This window comes from Musca vetustissima, unplaced genomic scaffold, assembly GCF_032173495.1.
Source record: "Musca vetustissima isolate MV318-11 ecotype Yass unplaced genomic scaffold, APGP_CSIRO_Mvet_v1 utg42880, whole genome shotgun sequence".
NCBI lineage: Eukaryota > Metazoa > Arthropoda > Insecta > Diptera > Muscidae > Musca > Musca vetustissima.
This window is the reverse complement of record NW_026874198.1, coordinates 19,927-39,852: the sequence shown is the minus strand read 5'-3', so window position 1 is coordinate 39,852 and position 19,926 is coordinate 19,927.

The following is a 19,926-nucleotide window of genomic DNA, read 5'->3' as shown; positions in this document are numbered from 1 at the left end:
CTATCACGTTACCATCACCCATATGTGTATGTCATGTGTGTGTGTGTGTGCGTTTGTTTCGCTTTCATTGTTGCCATTTTCCGTTTCATCTTCGCCTTTTGTTTTCATGAAAAGAGATGAGACATCAACAATTCCCCGTTATCGTCATTGACGAAGAGTCCAAGTGAGCAACAAAGTTACAATTCTATGAGATAATCTCAATGCATTATTAATTTGCTCATTTCATTAATGTGGGTGGTGTGTGTGTGGGGGATGACACATGAAAATAGAGAGTGAGAGGGCTCTCCAGTTTCGATTGTATTCATTCAGTGATACACTCAGCCATTCATTCGCTCATTCATTATTTATAAGCTGTTGATGTTTGTTGGCCTGTAATTTAAATTGGTTGGTTGTTGTTGTTCTTTTTGTTACTGGTGTATAGTCTTTAAATGACATGTGAGGCTGGTTGACGTCTGCTGCGGCAACTGCTGCTGATATTGACGGGGAATCCTTTGTTGGCCAAATTTATTTAATCAAGTGTTTTGTTTGTCAATTTATTGTTGTTGTTGTTTTTGATGTTTACCAACTTAATTGCTATATGGGCAAGGTGTTTTTCGTTGACTGTTTCTCTTATATAGCCTTGTAATGATGGGAATCGATTACGTGCGAATTACAGTGGGTGTCAAAAGAAATGAGAGGGTCGGCCAGAGTTATTACTACAGTAATGAGATCGATTTGATCGATTACAGTGAATCACAGTCAAAAGTATCCACTTGGTTTCATCATTATAAAAATGACAAACGTGCATGTTAATGAATAACATTTTATTCTTTTTATATAAATTCAATACAAAAAAATAAATAATTATTGTTACGCAAAATCAATTTTAGCCTCATAATGAAAATTTACAACTTAATAACAGTCAAAAGTCAATCTTTTTATGGAATATCAAGTTAAATATTGCATCCGAATTTTTTTACACTTTACGCGTGAGTTTGCTTATTTGGATTTCAGACTATGGGACGCAATACAACGACTGCCGAGAGAAAGTTAGTTTTTCAAATTGCAACGGAAAATAGCGGAAATACGCAATGTTAATCGAACTGCTGTCAAAAAAAGTATATTGAGGCACAAAACCGAGAATAGAATTCGCAACAAGCCGAAAACCAGCGAAAAACTATGTTCAATATTCATGAGATGAAAAGTGGTTGCCCCGACAAGTGACCGAGAATACCAAGCTAAGTGGACCTAAACTTGCTGAAATCGCAGAGAAATATCTGGAAATGGAATGTAACTCAGAAACAATTCGAAGAATTTTGCGTAAGCATGGACTCCATGGTTGAGTTGCACGGAAGACTCAGAAAAGAAAAAATCCGGTTGGAGTCTATTCATGAACACGAAAAAGAGGATTTTGAATTTTGGAAATCAGCTATTTTGCTGGTGAAAGCAAATTTACCTTATTTGATTCGCATGGACCAGGTAAGGTATAGCGCAGGGCAATTCTGACCGTAAAGCACGGAGGAGGCTCTGTAATGGTATGGGGCTGTATGAGAGCAGCCGGGGCAGAATATTACGTTTTAATTGAAGGAAGTATGGATAAGATTTATTATTTGAACATTCTAACAGATAAATTGAAATGTAGTGCTGAACAATTTGATCAAGATAATGGCGTAGAGAATGATATATACCAAGCAGCGGCTCTGATTGGCGTTAACATGGCAAAGCCCAGATTTATTTTGGTTCCTCTTTTATCTCAATTGTAGACACTGGCATCTCCGCGGTGTCACCTGGGGTAGCTATCAACACCAGAACAAGAAAACAATTAACGGGAGCAAATCGAGATGTACAGGAGTCAGAACGAAGTCCGGAAAATTTTCCAACGAGTAAAACACCAAACATAAGGCTTTGGTGCTGGCACATCCTCCTGTAGAGATGATGAAGGGTACCTGGTGATAGGTACAGACAGCGTGCTGAGGATCTGGAAGGAGCATTTGAAAAGCTTCTGGTATCAAATAGTGGCGGTGGAGAAGATACCACAGAACCAATAAGAGATGACGCTATACTTTGTATACCACCTAGTCAAGATGAGGTCACGTTAGCAATCAATCGGCTGAAGAATAATAAAGCAGCAGGTGCCGATGGGTTAACAGCCGAACTATTGAATACTGGTGGTCAGACGCTGGTCAAGAGCTTGCGCTAGGTGATTAGTAAAATTTTCCAAAAGGAATGCATGTACAATGATTGGAACCTCAGAATCCAGTGTTCCGTCTCCTTCCCATCGCATATAAAGTGCTATCCAGTGTGTTAACACAGTACACTGAAGCAAATCGAAATGCAAAATGACATTATTGGACCATACCAATGCGGCTTCAGACCTGGCAAATATACCATTGACCAGATTTTCACTCTGCGCCAAATCCTGGAAAAATCCACGAAAAACACATTGACACGTTCACCTATTCGTCGACTATAAAGCCGCATTCGACAGCCCTATCCGTTCAGAGGTGTATAAAGCCATGTCTGCGTTTGGCATTCCCGCAAAACAGGAAACAGATCAGCAGTTAAAGTCGGAAAGGACCTCTCGGAGCCTTTTAATACCGAACGAGGATTCAGACAAGGTGACAGTTTGTCGTGTGACCTTTTTAACATCCTGCTGGAAAATGTCATACGAGAGGCAAAAGTGAATAGAAATGACACTCTGTACACCAAACAACACATGTTACTCGCCTACGCCGATGACATCAATATAATTGTTCGAACATAGCGAGCTGTAACAGCCACGTTTGAACAAATTGAGATGAGTCTGCCAATGTGGGTCTGGCAGTAAATGACGAGAAGACCAAGCTGATGTTATCAACGCGCAAGACTTCAAGAAGACTCAGACCAACTGTGGAACATGAGAACTTCAGCTTCGAGGTAGTCATAAATAACACGAATGACATCCGCTTTAAAATTCCAAGAAGGATAGTTTTGACTAACAGATGCTTCTATGTTCTAAGTAAGGAGTTTAGAAACAAGACCACTTCTCGCCAGACCAAAAATTCAGACATCTTAATGGCAAACAAAAGGATAACGAGGGAAATCATTTTCGGATATTGAACATTTTTTACTTTTTTAAATTGTAAATTTTGTTATTTATTATCGTCCAACTTATAGGCCCACTGTCCGAAAATCCCAAAACCAGGGACTAGCGAATGCCACCGATTGAAAGGTCAGTCCATGTGTTCTGAGAATATATATAGTTTATATCCGTAATCAATTTCGAAATGTACACAGGGAACTCATTTCATTTGTCTATACAATTGACTATTTTTATTGTAATTTCATTCGCTGGCGGAGTAATTATTTTGTCATGCTTTTCCGTGGGTATTTTGCCCCCATTCAATTTTTAATTCTCTTTAAAACAAAATACTCTTTCATTGTAATTTACATGATAAGAGTACACAACATTTCGTATGCTCTCATTTCATCTCACGTCTTCTTTTCCTCTATCTCTCTGGCAACTCTCCCGAGAATTGTATAGATTTTGTTAAGGGCAGTTGTCAGCCGGTATCAAATGACAATCTCATTACTCAACAGCTGCAGTAGCAGAGCAGCAACAACAATAACAACATCTCCCATACTCAACAACAATAACTCATACCGTTGTCCTTTTGTTTTAAACATCATCACATAATTGTCACAAGTAACCACTCTCTTTTTAATGTAAATGGGGTGGGGGAGTGTGGGAGTTAAAATACAAGGCGGTAGTATATTTTCCCCATTTCCTTTGTTATATTTTCTTATGAGAGAGAGCATTTCTTCGAGGGCGAAGTAAAAACAGTGCAGAATAAAAAAAAAAATAACATTACATTATTACATTTAACCTAGTTTTTCTGCGTTGGGGGAAAATTCTTTCCCACTGCCCTTATTTCAAACCTTCGGCAGTGTGTGGTGTTGTCAAAGTTGATTTACAACAAAAACAAATCGAAAAAAATGAGAACGTGCAGAATTTTACAAAGGAAACTTCAGTTAAATAACACAAAATAACTCCCCAGATAACTATTTTACAAAATTGCCTTTGGCATTTTGTAGTTTTAGAACGTCCGTCCGACTGTTTTGTTGTTGCTCTTTTATTTTGTATACTTTTTTTTTTATTTGGACAAAAAATTGAAAAACAATCATCGTGTTGAAACTTTTAGATGAGGATGGGTGGCAGTGATGGTAAGAATTTTTTGAACAGTGGTTAAAGTGGTCTTACATTAGGAGGACCTCAAGGTGGGGATACAGAAGAGCCCAAGGGGTGGTCTTTTTATATACAGAAGACCGAAATCAAGGTGGGTATAAAAGGTATGTCTTCTCGTACTTAGAATACCTCAAGAGAGGCCGTCTCCTATATTGAAGACCTTAAGTGAGGTCTTCTCCTATATAGAAGACCTCAAGAAAGGTCTTCTCCTATTTATAAGGGAGGTTTCCTCTAATACCTCAAGGAGGTCTTCTCCTATATAGAATACCTCAAGAGAGTTCTTCGGGTGGCGTAGGGGATGATAGATACCAAGCAACGGCTCTGATTGGCTTTAACATGGCGAAGACCAGGCTTATCTTGGTCCCTTTTTCATCTCAATTGTGGACACTGCGGTGCTACCTGGGGAGCTATTTTCATCACCCGATGAAATAGTGCGCTAATATGTGCCGCGAGTTCATCCATAATAACTATAAAAAATGGGTGGAGGCGTCGGGTTAGTTGCCCACTCTCGGAAAACCCAAACTACTATGAAAAATTTGGCTAAAAGAATGCATGCCAATGATTGGAACATCAGCATCATGTGTTCCGTGCACAAAAAGGAGATATGTGCCAACTATAGAGGAATAAGCCTCCTTCCCATCGCATATAAAGTGCTATCCAGCGGACTGTGTGAACGACTGTAGCCAATGGTCAATGACATTATTGGACCATACCAATGCGGCTTCAGATCTGGCAAATCAACCATTGACCAGGTTTTCACTCTGCGCCAAATCCTGGAAAAACCCACGAAAAACACATCGACACACTCCACCTATTTGTCGACTATAAAGCCGCATTCGACAGCCCTAGTTGTTCAGAGGTGTTTAAAGCCATGTCTGCGTTTGGCATTCCTGCAAAATTAATTCGGCTATGCAGGATAACTTTAACTGGCACAACATCAGCAGTTAAAGTCGGAAAGGACCTCTCGAAGCCCTTTAATACCGACCGACCTTTTTAACATCCTGCTGGAAAGGTTATACGAGAGGCAAAAGAGAACAGAAATGGCACTCTGTACACCAAACAACACATGTTACTCGCCTACGCCGATGACATCGACATAATGGGTCGAACACTGAGAGCGGTATCAGCCACATTTGAACAAATTGAGAAGGATTCTGCCAAAGTGGGTCTGGCAGTAAACGACGAGAAGACCAAGCTGATGGTATCAACGCTCAAGACTTCCAGTAAACTCGGACCAACTGTGAAACTTGAGAACTACAGCTTCGAGATAGGCAAAGATTTCATATACCTTGGTACCGCCATAAACAAAACGATTGACATCAGTTTTGAAATTCGGAGAAGGATCGTAATGCTGCTATGGTCTGAGCAAACAACTCAAAAGCAAGGCCACCTCCCGCCAGATTCTACAATACGCTGATAATGGATCTGAAGTATGGATCTGAAGCATGTGTACTTACGCAAGCAGATGAGGCAGCTCTTGGATTGTTTAAGAGAAAAATTCTTTGAATGATCTATGGGCTTATCTGCGTTGACGGTGAATATCGCCGTCGAATTAACCATAAGTTGTACCAGCTATTCTCGGACTCATGGGAAGTCTTTTGGAGCATTCTCTCTCTCTCTCTCTCTGTGATTGATTACCCCGCCATAAGGCCTGCTATAGGGGACATCGCAATGCATTAATTTAATTAATATCACCACTGACTTGTTTTGCCCTGAATATTTACTACCAATTATTTGTTAGCTTCCTTGTACATCCTGTCACCGATGTCCGTTCCCCACCATTTTTTCCAACTTTCCATTAAAAGGTTTGTTGTTTTTTTTTCTGAAATTTGGGTTTGTTTTTCACTGTCGTCGTCGTTATAGTGACATTTCGTTTTCCTGTTCGCTCTTCCGCTTAAACGAGCATTTTGCTACCGAAAGTTGTGCGTTCCGTTGCTGCTGTTTCAAAACGTCCGTTTAATTTGTTGTTTCTACAGTTGGGTGTTGTTGTTGCTGTTTCTCGTTTTGTTACTGCTCCCGATGCTTCTGTTGTTGTTATTTTCGTTCTTGTTGCTGTTGTTAAATACTGACATCTATACGTGCCACGAATACCCTCAACAGAGCATAGTTTAACGGTTATTTTTGTTGAAAACTTGGTCATCAGGAGAATTGTTGTTATCAAGTTTTTTGGGTTTTGTTAGAAAGCATCATCCGTGCGAAATACACAAACACACACACCTCGCTCCGCCATACACAGACGATATGTGTGTGAATGCAAGGTTTGTGTGTGTGCGTGCCTGTGTGTGTGGAGAGGTCATTATGGCCATTGAAACATACCTCAGTTTGAAGTATCATCAAATGGTTGTGTACAGCCATAATTTAATTGTTCATCTCTAGGTCGTTTTCTCAGAAGTTGAAGTGTGGAGATTGTTGCTGATTTGTTGGTTGGATTTGAATTGATGTTTTGGTCGTCGCCGTCTATTGTTGTTTATTTCCAATTCATCCAGAGAATTTATAGTGTACGAACTGAAAAGTATACGCACCACTGATCCTAAGATTTTTTTGGAGGGGAAGTTCGAAGCGAGAAGAAAACTGAAAAGTGACTAAAAATTCTGGACATGAAATGAAACTTTCAGATTCTTTAGAAGGTACAAACAATAGGTGGCATAAAGTGCGATATCGGTAATTATAGGAAAAGAAAACAACGGAGAAAGTACAAACAATAGGTGGCATAAAGTACGCTCCCAATAAATGTCGGTCAAGAGATGAGAAACTAAAATATGAAATTAACGACAGTTCGGTTGAAATGTGTCAAAACTGTCCAACATATATTAAAGGGTGGGTACCTATATATGGGTCCTACTCGATATTGAACATTACAAGCGGATCAATATTTAATATTTTCGGTACAAATATTTGTTATCCAATGTGAATCCAAAATAATATATTACCACAAAGTTTGGTTTAAAGACGACCTAATACCGAAATTAGGGCGTTATATGGGGGCATACAAAACGTGTTCCGATTTCAATGACAAACATCCTGTTAGTAATAGCAATATACAGTCGACCAATTTCGTCGTTTCCTTCGTTATAAACTATTTCGACTGTACGTGCAAAACTGCAAAGCTCTTTCTTAAAAATTGCTATCACTACCTGCACTTCACCAGATTGAGGAGATTTTGCATAAAATCACCCAATGGTCACTATATATTTTCCATTAAATCGTGCACAGCTAAATGGAAAAGTTTCTGCCCTATGCCCTCGTTATAACAAAGAATTCTATATTTGAGGTCCTGAATCGACACTGGACTATTTGGGTAGACCTTATCTTCAATGTGGCCTTTAAGGAAGAAATTGCAAGATGTTAAATCACACGGTCTTAGCGGCCAATTGCCATCACCTTTTCGAGAAATAAGACGATCCGAAAACTTTTGCCGTGGTTTTGTTGCTTGTGTGGTATGTATCGCAGTCTTGTTAGCCTTTAGTCCTGATCTATACCACCCAACTCCGACCATTACAAATTATCTATCGACCTCCTCTCTCTACGTAGACCCCCTCATGCGAATTCTTTTTATATATGTATATACCCCGACGGAAGGACCACTGTCTTTATACCCTCAGTCTTATGGCTAATGGAGGTATATACATCAAAAATATGTCTGATCGAAATATTGGTTTGTACCAAATCCGTTTCAGACAATTCGGAGTCGATTCACAAATTTCCGACCGATTTCATCCAAACTTTGCACATCGTAATATTTATTCTATACTTAGTTCAAGCCCGAAGATGGGAAATATCGGTCCACTCCTTTTGGTACCTCCCCCACAAAACGGTCAAAATTATCCAACAAATTAATTTTATAATTTCATGCGAACGGACTATGCGATTTGAACCAAATTTTGTACAAACTATTATCATTTCCAAGCCTAGATCAAGACCGAAGATGGGACCTGTTGGTCCATTCCTTCTGGTACCTCCCCGACAAATTATACACATTTTTTCTATTTAAAAGTCCAAAACCAGGCGAAAGGAATGGCCGATTTGAATCAAACTTTGCACAACCTATTATCTTTTCCACTCCTTCTTATACCTATCCTACAAATGTTCAATGGTGTTGTATTTATAAATTCAATATTAGGCGAAGGAATGTCTGATTTGAACCAAATCTAGTGCAACTTATTATTTATGCCAAGCCTATATCAAGTCCGAAAATGGAATCCGTTGGTCCACTTCTTCTGGTACCTCCCCTACAAATGGCAGACATTTTCAATATTTATAAATCCAATACAGGCAAAAGGAAAATCAGGTTTGAACCACATTTTGCCCAGTCTGTTATCTTTACTAAGCCTAGAACATGTCTATGAAATCTCCAGTGGATGTCTTCTTAAAGTACCAAACCACAGCAAGCAGTTACATAATGAGGATGGAGAGTGCCACAGCAATAACTCTTGGGGTTTTCGAGCTCGAGACGTTATCATTTTGCTTGTTAACATAGCTACCGGATTAAAAATGGACCTTATAAGTTAAGATGATTATTCGAGGTTCTTGTGTTACCTTAACTTTATATAACATAAGACTTAGACCTTTATGCAAAATACGATGTAATGGCATTTGTGGAGTGTTCAATTCCAATGAACGATATCTGGGCTACAGTACAATTGCACATGGTTCGGATAGGTAACTCCTAAATATTTGTCCATGTTTATAATTTTATTCATATAATTCAATGCATTAATTTAAGATTTCGAATTCTAAGCGTGTAGAATAAGGAAAGAAGACAGCAAATTTCGTATCATATAATACTTTTCGTAACATTAGACTACGAATTTTCAAAACCATTATCTTATCTCAGGACTAGTTCTATACGTTCACCAACAATCATTTGTACTAAATTTGGAACATTGTGGATACTTTATTGTACAAATTTCCAAAAACCAACTACATATCTCAACACTGCACACTGATAACGATCCCAATATCAAAATTCAAGATTCAAACTGAATTCGTATATAAAATGTACGTTTAATTGCCTTCGTATGTAAAATCGATACCCAAAAAAATATTCTCCATACCAAATTGCAAGAGTTTAGCTCAATTTGTTATGCAAATATCAACTGTTCTAAATTTAGTACCTGTTCGAATTTTGTATACACTTGTAATACACATTTCCAAAACCAACTCCTTACCCAAACACTACGATAAGCCCAAAGGTAAAAATTAAAGATCTTAATTGCCAAATATTAAATGTACTATTATTAGTACAATTTAGTCCGCTCAATGCTAAATAACACTGTGTTACAAAATAACAAAAAATTTTTTTTCAGGGGTTCTAATGTACCAATTCTGTTTATTTGGAGTCTCTGGACCACGAAAATACCTTTGGTTTTTCTGGGTCACTTCGAAAATTTATTTTATAACGGTAAATATAGAGAAAAACGTGGTTTCATGGATTTTCAATTTAAAACTCGAATAACTTATTTACTTTTTAACAGATTTATATTATTCTTTTTTTTCTTTCGAAGAGTAAAATTTTTCCTTTCAAACAAGATATATACTTGGTAAATCGGTTGAGGATTGGCTGAGTTACAGCGGTTGAAATGTGAAAAAATACGTATAAAATGACAAAATTTACTTTTCTTCGGGCTGTACGATGAAATTATGGCATCAAGCCATATAAGTTTTATTGTATTACGGGGAAGAAAATTGAATTAGCTTTCGAAGATGATAAAAATCAGAAAAATCGGTTAAAAAATGGATGACTTATACACATTTTTGTATTGATTCTATGCATATTCTCTAAAGGAAATATGGGTCTGTATCTTTTCCTGTTATAAACCGTTATGTTTGCAACAGGCAAAAGGAAACGAGATAGACCCATAGTTCCTTTAGAGAATATGCATAAAATCAATACAAAAATGTGTATATAAAGCTAATTTAATTTTCTTCCCCGTAATAGAATAAAACTTATATGGCTTGATATCATAATTTCATCGTACAGCCCGAAGAAAGGTAGATTTTGTCATTTTATACGTATTTTTTCACATTTCAACCGCTGTAACTCAGCCAATCCTCAACCGATTTACCAAGTATATATCTTGTTTGAAAGGAAAAATTGTACTCTTCGAAAGAAAAATAAGAATAATATAAATCTGTTAAAAAGTAAATAAGTTATTCGAGTTTTAAATTGAAAATCCATGAAACCACGTTTTTCTCTATATTTACCGTTATAAAATAAATTTTCGAAGTGACCCAGAAAAACCAAAGGTATTTTCGTGGTCCAGAGACTCCAACTAAACATATTTGGTACATTAGAACCATTGAAAAATTTTCGTGTCGCACAGTGTAATTCACCTACTATTTAGTACTTTTCATACACTTCCACAGCTGGTTTCCAAATATCTCCTCCTTAACTAACAGCAACAACGCTGTACATTATTAATTTCTAGTTTCAACCATCCACCTACAAGCCATCATAGTACAAGCCTTTGTACTATATTTAGTACCACTTGAAATTTTTCCTATACATTTTTTTAATAACTGCCTTATAACAACCCTACGTACGTCTATTACCAATTGTCATAGTTCCAGCTCAACTAATTCGGCTAATGAGAAAGGTACTAACTTTTGTACAGTTTATTATTATTCTTACATTTTTAGTACGAAGTTAGGAAACCGATTTCGTATTTCAACCATACACCCAAAAAAGTGATACATACACCAAATTGTTAAATTCGAAATCTAATCGTTTAACCAGTTTAACATAGTGTCTTAAGTTTTAGTACTTTTCGTAAACATTTACTAGTATTTCCAAGTTTTTTTTTTTTGGCACATCCATGCTCCTTCAGGAACCATATTATGAAATTTCAGATTTCTAGGTACTTGGTCCAATATCCCTGTAAAAATTTTAAATACCAGCGGTACCTTTATAGTACAAATATACGCTGACTGACTATATTTGACTATATTTTGAAATTTCAGTTAAATAACTTTCATACCCTTATGGTACCAATTTCCAAACACTGAAAGTGATATTGATATACCAAATTTCAATTCCATATCTATTTGTTCGAACAATATCAATGGTAGGTGGTTTAGTGCGTTTTAGTACTCTTCGTACTCGTTTGTACGCTATGCACCACCAATGACCATATGCCTAAAATTCAGAGTTCCAGATCATTTGGTAAAATACCAATGTTTAGCTCAGAAGGGCCCCGCCGATGCACGGTGGGAAAAAATACCGATCTAGCGCGCAGAAAATAAAAAAATGTACTTGAAGGATACTTTAAAACATTAATGCAGTTTTAAAGTAGAATGTTGAGTTAACTTAAGTGCGTATAAAATAATCCGAATTTAGAACGGAATAACGGTACATTTAAAATATATATTTTTTCCAATATTAAAAATGGTATTTTTTAGCTATAAAATTGCGATGGTCGTGTGCATTCTGTGAATATATTATTATAGAATGTTGTCCATTTTTGATACATAGTATTGGTATTTAATTAAATGGAATAGTTATTTAACTCATAAGTTATTTTATTTTAAGTATTTCGGGCTAAATATATGTAAGGTGTTTTTTAAATTCCTTAAATTAAAATAGGGGTTTCGTACGGAGTGCTGTCGAGTTCAGCGTTGATTTTTTTATTTTTTGTGTGTCTCTCTAGAACATAATACTACATTGTTTTCCTGCGACTTCCTGCGACTCTCGGATTTACAGTAATTTTTTTTTTGAAAAAATGCCAATTTGGTGTAGGAAGCTTTTTTAAGGTTTTGTTCAAATAAAATTAAAAATTTGTGCATTTTGTTGATATAATTGATCAAATATGACTTGGAATAGATCACAGCATAGCAGAAAAAAAAAACATTCAAAATGTTCGTCCTAAGGTTCCAGAGAAATGGGTGTGAGTATGAAAATGAGGGTATGTAAGTAAGCTGCTCCAAACAGTGATTTTAAACTCATATTCTGAATACAAAAATAGACCATCCAGACATAGAGGTGGAGCGCATCTTCCATTTAACAATGATCAACGGCAAGGTATTTAGTGCTATATTGGAATCATGTGGAATTTGCGGTGCAACACCAAAAGTAATGAATGATTACAACAAAATTTCGTCATTAACACCAAACATCAACTTATACGGATACAGCCTGTCTACCTTCATGCAAGGATTCGATGTTTAGAATGTATATTGCACTTGTCATACCGACTGATTTTGAAAAAGTGGAAAATTAATAGCTCCGATCGGCCACTTTCCGAAGAAAGGAGGCACGTATCATTAATGATTTGAAGGAAGAAATGCACATTATTGTTGACACACCCAAGTTAGTATTCGGAACAACAAACGATGGCAATACTATTAGGCGTTTTTTGTATCGTCGATAACTGGTGTTGATGAAAACTTTATTAAAAATTTTAGTATTATCCTTTCAACCATGTCCTGTGGATATGCTATTAACGCCGAGTCATTTGAAAAACTTACTGAGGAAACATTTATTTTTTTCGTGGAATTATATCCTTGGTTCTATATGCCTTCAAGCATACACAAAATATTAGTGCATGGAGCTGATATAATTAAATGTGTAGCTTTGCCAATAGGAATGTTGTCTAAAGAAGCCATGGAATCCAGAAATAAGGACTTTCGGAACTACAGGGAACTGTACACCAGAAAAATGAGTCGTGACGAAACAATGAGGAATCTTTTCAATAGGTTGCTATTTTCTTCTGATCCAAAAATATCAAGTTTGTCTCGTAGTACATCTCTTAACCATCGATATAGTGAGCCACTATCTGAAGATGTCCTTAAACTACTGGACGATCCAATGCTACCAACTAATTCAGATCAAAACTCGGATTCTGAATGTGATTAGTATTTAATAAGTAAAGTATAAATTTTATGAAATATATATAGTTTAATGTTTTATATATGTAATATTAACAATAATAAAGATACGTATAGTAACTATAGTGTTTGCCCTTAACCCACTTTTTACCCTCCAAATGTTTCGGAATTTTTAAAAGAAGCTCCCATTTTAGGAGTACTAGTAGTTATAACGAAAAATTTTGCTTATTGAAAGATGTATAAAAATAGTAAATAGTAATTTTCACCTAAAAATGTAAGGTTTTTCTAAAAACAAATCGGCGCTTAGTGGGTTAATAAAAAAATAATTGCCAATTTTTTTCATAAAATAATTAAAATTGTCCATCTGAATCTATTCTTATCCAAAATATCGATAAACATACAGTAAAACATCTACTTTTATTTTCTGAGCACTAGATCTGCATTTTTTCCCACTGTGCGATGGGAGTTAGTACGCCGAATGCGTCGAGCAGTGAACCGTAGGGGAGGGGGTGTAGTGAGAACGAAAGAGCCGTGAAAGTAAAAGAAAAGCCGCAAGCCTAGAAAATACTGTCCAAAAATTCCGTACAAATGTCAGCATAAATCTCTAATACATTTTTCATAGACTGAAGGTAGGCAACACCGATTGCTACTTTCTGACCAATTATAAAGTGTAATTGGTCAGAAAGTAGCATTTTCACCCATATCGATAAAAAATATGAAATCCTGCACTCTGACATTTTTTCTCTCAGTGTACTTGGCATGTTATAAAGAATTTAAACATTTTATAGCCATTTAGCTTAAAATCTATGTATTTTTCAATTAACAATTCGTTTGTGTTCGGTTGGTGTATTTGTTGTGGCAGTAGTTTCGTTTGTTCTGTTTGTTTATTTATTGATTCAAGGGTTCAACAGATGTTCGGTTCGATGGTTGGTCGCTATTTGTGGCCAGGTTATTTTCATCGCACCATCCATTATCAAATTTTTGTCATGCATAACTATTTTCGACAAAAAGAAACAACAAAAACAACAGCAATAATGAAAAATTGAGCACTATATTGACCAAAAAAAAAAGAGACACAAGAACCACACAACGATAAACAAACTCATACACACGCACTCACACACAGACAGCCAGCCACTCAAATGAACATCAAATGAAGTTGAAAATTGTTGTCTGATGATAACAAAAAGTTATCCCCCGGGTGGTGGTTGTGGTGGCGCATTGATGATATTTCACCAAAAAAGCAAAAAAGGGTGGCGTCAATGTTGCGCTAGCAACAGTAACATCAACCCGATACTTGTCATGCCTCAATAGAAGATAACATGGCCTAATTTGTTGGACAAACTTATAAGCGGATTATATGCCAATTAGCAGTTATCATAAATGAAAGCAAATACGGCGATGTTTTGTGGCTGGTGGTTCAGTGTTTGATTTGAGTTTTCTCCCCTCCACTTCAACATTTGAATTTATATGTATTTGATTATGCCCAGACGTTCATACCTCATGTATGTCACACTTCGGTGATTTTTAAAGTATGATTAAATGTTGTCATGCACAAACGCACACTCACAGTAATAAATAAAAATAAATGTTTATGATTTTTTTAGAGCAACAGCATGGCACATTGATTTTAATTGATCTATGAATTTTTCTAAAATCGAGGGGAAATTTCTATTTCTAAAAAAAAATCGAGGGGAAATGATTTTTAAAAAGTTCAAAGAAATAGGTCCAGAATAACATGTTAAAATTTGGAATGAATTGCATTATTAGTTTTTCAGATATCGTGTCCGCCATTTGTAAAGACATTGTTTCCAGAAAAACCCGTTTAACGTTTGAGAAGTTCTTCTGCCGTCGTTTGGTGCTGACACAAATTTCACTTTAATTTTTAAAGGTTGAAGAAAGCTTCTTGGGTTTCAATGAGGCTTGCGCCACGTTGGGCGCCAGTGAAGAAACTCGAAACAACAAGATTTACAATAATGTTGGCTACTCCTTGTTTAGGAACTACTTCCAGCTTATGATCTGAGTCCATCAACTTGGGCAAGCGTGGGTAATGATCTTAAGCCTTCGGTGTTCGCTTAAACGAACTCGGAGTGAAGCTGATCCGGACTCGGAGTGAAGCTGATTTTATTGAAATTAGATTGAGCTTAGGTACTACTTATGAGAAGCAAGATCCTCGTCTAATATTGGTTGTATAAAAAGGTAATAAGGTCAGTGATGTAGGTTTTGGTACTGTTTACAAAATATTTACATGGTTAACCGCTAATTTCAAATATTTGATAGATTGTGGGCAATTCGGAAACTTTTTAGCCTAGGGCTGACGTCAGTGTGCAAGTGAGAAGCGATTCGATTCTACAGTTCATGCTATTTCAATGCTATTATATGTCGAAGTGAGTGCTATCGAGAGTGAGTGCTATCAGTTGTAAAGTGGTGTTTTTTGACACAATATGGATTCAGATGAAGAAGAATTTTTCATGTAGCAAAATACTTTCAACGTAATTTCTAAAAAAAAATTACGAAATTAACAAAGGGTTTCTGCATCGATAACCATTATTTTTCCATATTATTTTATTGTTATTTAATAAAATTTGAACTTGAGTTCACAAAAATTCATACAGAATGATCCATGCAATTAAAATGCGAAAATATGCAAAAGAACGATGCTAAAACCGATCAATAACGATAATTTAAAATAATAAACAAAGAAACTCAAACAGAGACAAAGCGAGTTCTTGCTTAAAACCATTGCACAAGACGCTTTATCGCTTGCACTCGCTTGTAACTTCACTCTGATAGCTTTTGCGCTATACCATAAGAATACATACGCAGAGGTCTATAGCTTCGTCTAACCGCGCGATATAAACAGAAAAAATTTAAGTTTTTTGGAAACTTCCATCTCTGTTATGAAGACATGTTAACTTTTGTTTCAATCTGGCAACTCCTTTATATAGAAACAGGTGTTCAAAAAAGACCCATCCGCCATTTTGTTACAATGGAATGCGTGCTGTCATTAAATATTTACATAAAAAAGGTTTATCGGGACAAGAAATTCATAATGATATGGTGAATGTGTTAGGTGAGAGGGTTGCTGAATTCTGAATTTAAAAGTAAAGGTGAACCACGTACTGGAGATCAAAAAAACAGCAAAAAGAACAGAAATTGTAGCCTAAGCACATGATATGGTATTAAATGATCGACAAGTGCTTGAAATTGCTAATATCATGGGCATAAAGAACTACAGATGAAAAGGGTTACGCATTTGTTAACAGTCGATCAAAAACGCATAATAATGAACATTTCTCTAGCTTGTTTGGATCGTTTTAGGTGAAATAAAATTACTTTAAACGTCGTTTCATAACTGATGAGACATGGATCCACCACTATACTACAGAGACAAAAGAACAATCCACACAATGGTCTGAAGCTGGTAAGGTTATGACAAAGGTTTTGTGGGACTTCAAAGGTATTTTATTGATTGACTATCTTCAAAAGGGTAAAAAATAAATTCAGAGTACTATTGCAACCGTGGGGATCAATTAAATGTACAAATTCGAGAAAAATGTCCTGGCTCACAACAGGGCCCCAGGACACAAGAGTGTTTTAACAATGTCTAAAATCAACGAATTAAGGTACGAGTTTTTTGACCACCCACCTTACTCTCCTGAGTTGGCTCTTAGTGACTTTTACTTGTTCCCAAATTTAAAAAAAAACTTTCTGACAAGCGTTTTACCTCAAATGAAGATGCAATTACAGTTGTAAACCGCTATTTAGAATACCTGGAGGAAAACTATTTTAGTCAAGGGATAGAGTTGCTAGAAAATCGTTGGACTAGGTGTATTGAATTTTCAGAAGTTTATTTATTTATTCCAAAAAAAAAAAAAAAAAAAACAATTTGAAGCCATTAAGGCCGATTTCAGTTTAATTGCAAACTATAGTACTCCATGTAACAATGATTTCTTAATGATATCTTAGAAGGTATTATTCTAAAAATAATAATATATTTGAATGTTTGGCAAGTGACTAACTACTTAAGTAAGTGTATTAATATCATATATTCAATATTTAGTAATAAACGGAATTGTATAAAATTTATTTCTTATATTGAAAAATAAAACATTATTACTACATTATTACACAACCAATACTAGACGAGGATCTTGCTTCTCATAAGTAGTACCTACACTCAATCTAATTTCAATAAAAACGCTACACACTGAGTCCGGACCCCCCGACTCTAATTCGTTCAGCTAACACTGCAAACTTAAGATCATTACCCACGCTTGCCCAAGTTGATGGACACAGATCATAAGCTGAAAGCAATTCCTAAACAAAGAGTAAAGAGCTAATTTGTAAATCTTGTTTTTCGAGTTTCTTCCATTTTAGAAAAACTATTATCATTCATTGTTAGGCTAAGGAGTTTTCGGACCGCCCTCGTAGTACAATTTAGAATTGTGTGTATTATTACATATTTATTCCAACTCTATACAATAATATTGATCCTCGGTCAACCGTTGCTTATTTAGTGCACAATATACATAATAGCTATATTTAAATCTGATTATCTGTGAACAAAGCATCATTCAGGCTCAATTGGATACGTTGATAAGTATTTGGTGCAACTTTTAGATACAAATGGCAGAAAATATATGAAAAAAACTCAATACTCGTCATTCTACACTCCATAAAGTACCCTGGGCAAAGTTCGATCACTATCGGAGAAATATTTTATGTCTTTAGTGCAGCATTTACATAAAATCGGATGAAATGTATATATCGAAATCTGAACCAATTTCTGCTCTATAGTACAGATAAACTTTTAAAAAATTTCCAGCCATACTCCATTTTTCTTGATTTTATAATGTTTTTTGCTTCTCTTGTACAATTAGTAAAATTATAGAGATATATTCTACTAAGAATTTTCAAAAACAGCCTCTATGAATAGTATCCACATTCCTAATACTTCATTTGCAGATTCTCTATGCATTCACAACCTACATAGTGTACCAAATTTGGTTCCATTTACAAATCCCAGAAATTTCACTTTCGTACTCTTTTAGGACCAGTTTCAAAAAACTCGTTGGTATCTTGACCCACACTATGAAAAAACTTTGACCTATGTTAAAGTTCAGATTCTGGGGTTTTATATACTCCCCAAGGTCTTGCATCCCCAATAGGTTATTAATAATGTTATCATTTTAAAAGTACACTTAAGAATTTTCCCAAACCTAGGCTGACCAACCCAGAAATTTCATTATTCCAGTTTCTATGACGTTTGTTGTGAGTGCATGAAGTGGTTCAACTGAAATCATCGGATGAGATGTACGCCTATTTCAATTATATAATACCAGGGTGCAACAATATGCTGCATCAACCACATGGGCCATTAAAAAACATAATTTTTAAGGGCTGCGACACCTTAAAAGCCGTAGACTCAAATTGAGCTTCAAAAACAATTATTTGTCATAGTGCATAGCATAATTATTGGTCAAAGAGTTAGTTTTAGCAGCACAAACAAAAGAGCAATAGATCAAAAGCTTTTGAACTAAAAATCCATAGACCCTTGGCCTATAGAAAATGAAACATACATTTTGTATTTTTCTATGCTATTGAATATGAAAGCAAGAACGCAATGCAATCCATTCCGTCATTCAAATCATTTGATTACCCACCTATCAGGTCATGCTACTGATTTTTACCTCTTTAACAACTGCCAACAGTTTTGTCTCAGCTGGGAGTAGAGCTCTCACACACAGACACAAACACATTCATACACATCCAATTAGAGTTCTTTACTAGTAGAATATTGCAGTTGAAGCGCAACGAAATGAGTTGTGTTGTACAGTGGGATGCAGGGATACCTCAATCGAAATTTTGGGGTATGAAGGTCTTATATTTTCAAATGACGGGATCAGCCCAATCGTCAAAAATAATTCCGTGCGGGATTCCTTTATTCTCCCTTTTTCCCAATCGTAAAGAAAATTCCGCGCGGAATTAAAGGGAGAAAGGAGAAAAAGTAGGCATCATAAGAAAGTTCGATTTGTGTTTTTTCTCTCAAAATATCTCACAAACAAAATCGAAGAGAGATAAAAATGTATGTATGTTTTTCAAATACAAATCGAAATAGAAACAAATAAATTAATTATTTGGAGGTCGAAGACAAATAAAGCGCAATTGCAGCATTTAGTGTCAGTTTTGGAGTTACATCCTGACATTTCACATTTCGATGATTGGGCTATACATATGTGCAGCAAAACATGTAGAAGGCATTCCGATAAAAGGACAGTAAAAGGTTGTTCTCCGGAAAATCGGCTGTATATCATACATTCATTTGATGTGAGGTTACAAAAAGAAACCATTGGATGCCAAGTCAGGAATGTACGGCAGATGACCCATCTATTTATCGTCTTGGCCACATAAAAGTAGTCTTTGTGTGGTAGACCTTCGCATGGACTTCTCGTTCGGTTAGCATTTGGAGATCTTAAACAAATATAGATTAAAGGTGGAAGATCATCTATAGCTACATATATTTTTGCAGTTTTTCTGTATAAAATTTTTTTTGACTTATTTAGGGTCCTCCTGCACGTATTCTATTGTAGGTATTTTTTATACCAGAAGACCTCCTGTCTTTCGGTTAAACTTCTTTAGCCAGAAGACTTCATCTCAGTATTCTTTAGACAAAATAGAGAGATGAGGCCTGCGGTCTTCTATAGACAGGCATGTTCTTTCGCTCCTTTATTGACAGAGGACTTCTTATCGGTAACATGGATACCTCCCTTCGGACTCCTATAGACGGAACACCTCGTTCAATAGACTAAAGATGCCATGGCGGACTTTTGTCAAGAGAATAAACCGTCTACAGAAGACTTCCATTCGGGTTTATATTGACAGTAGACCTCCTTTCA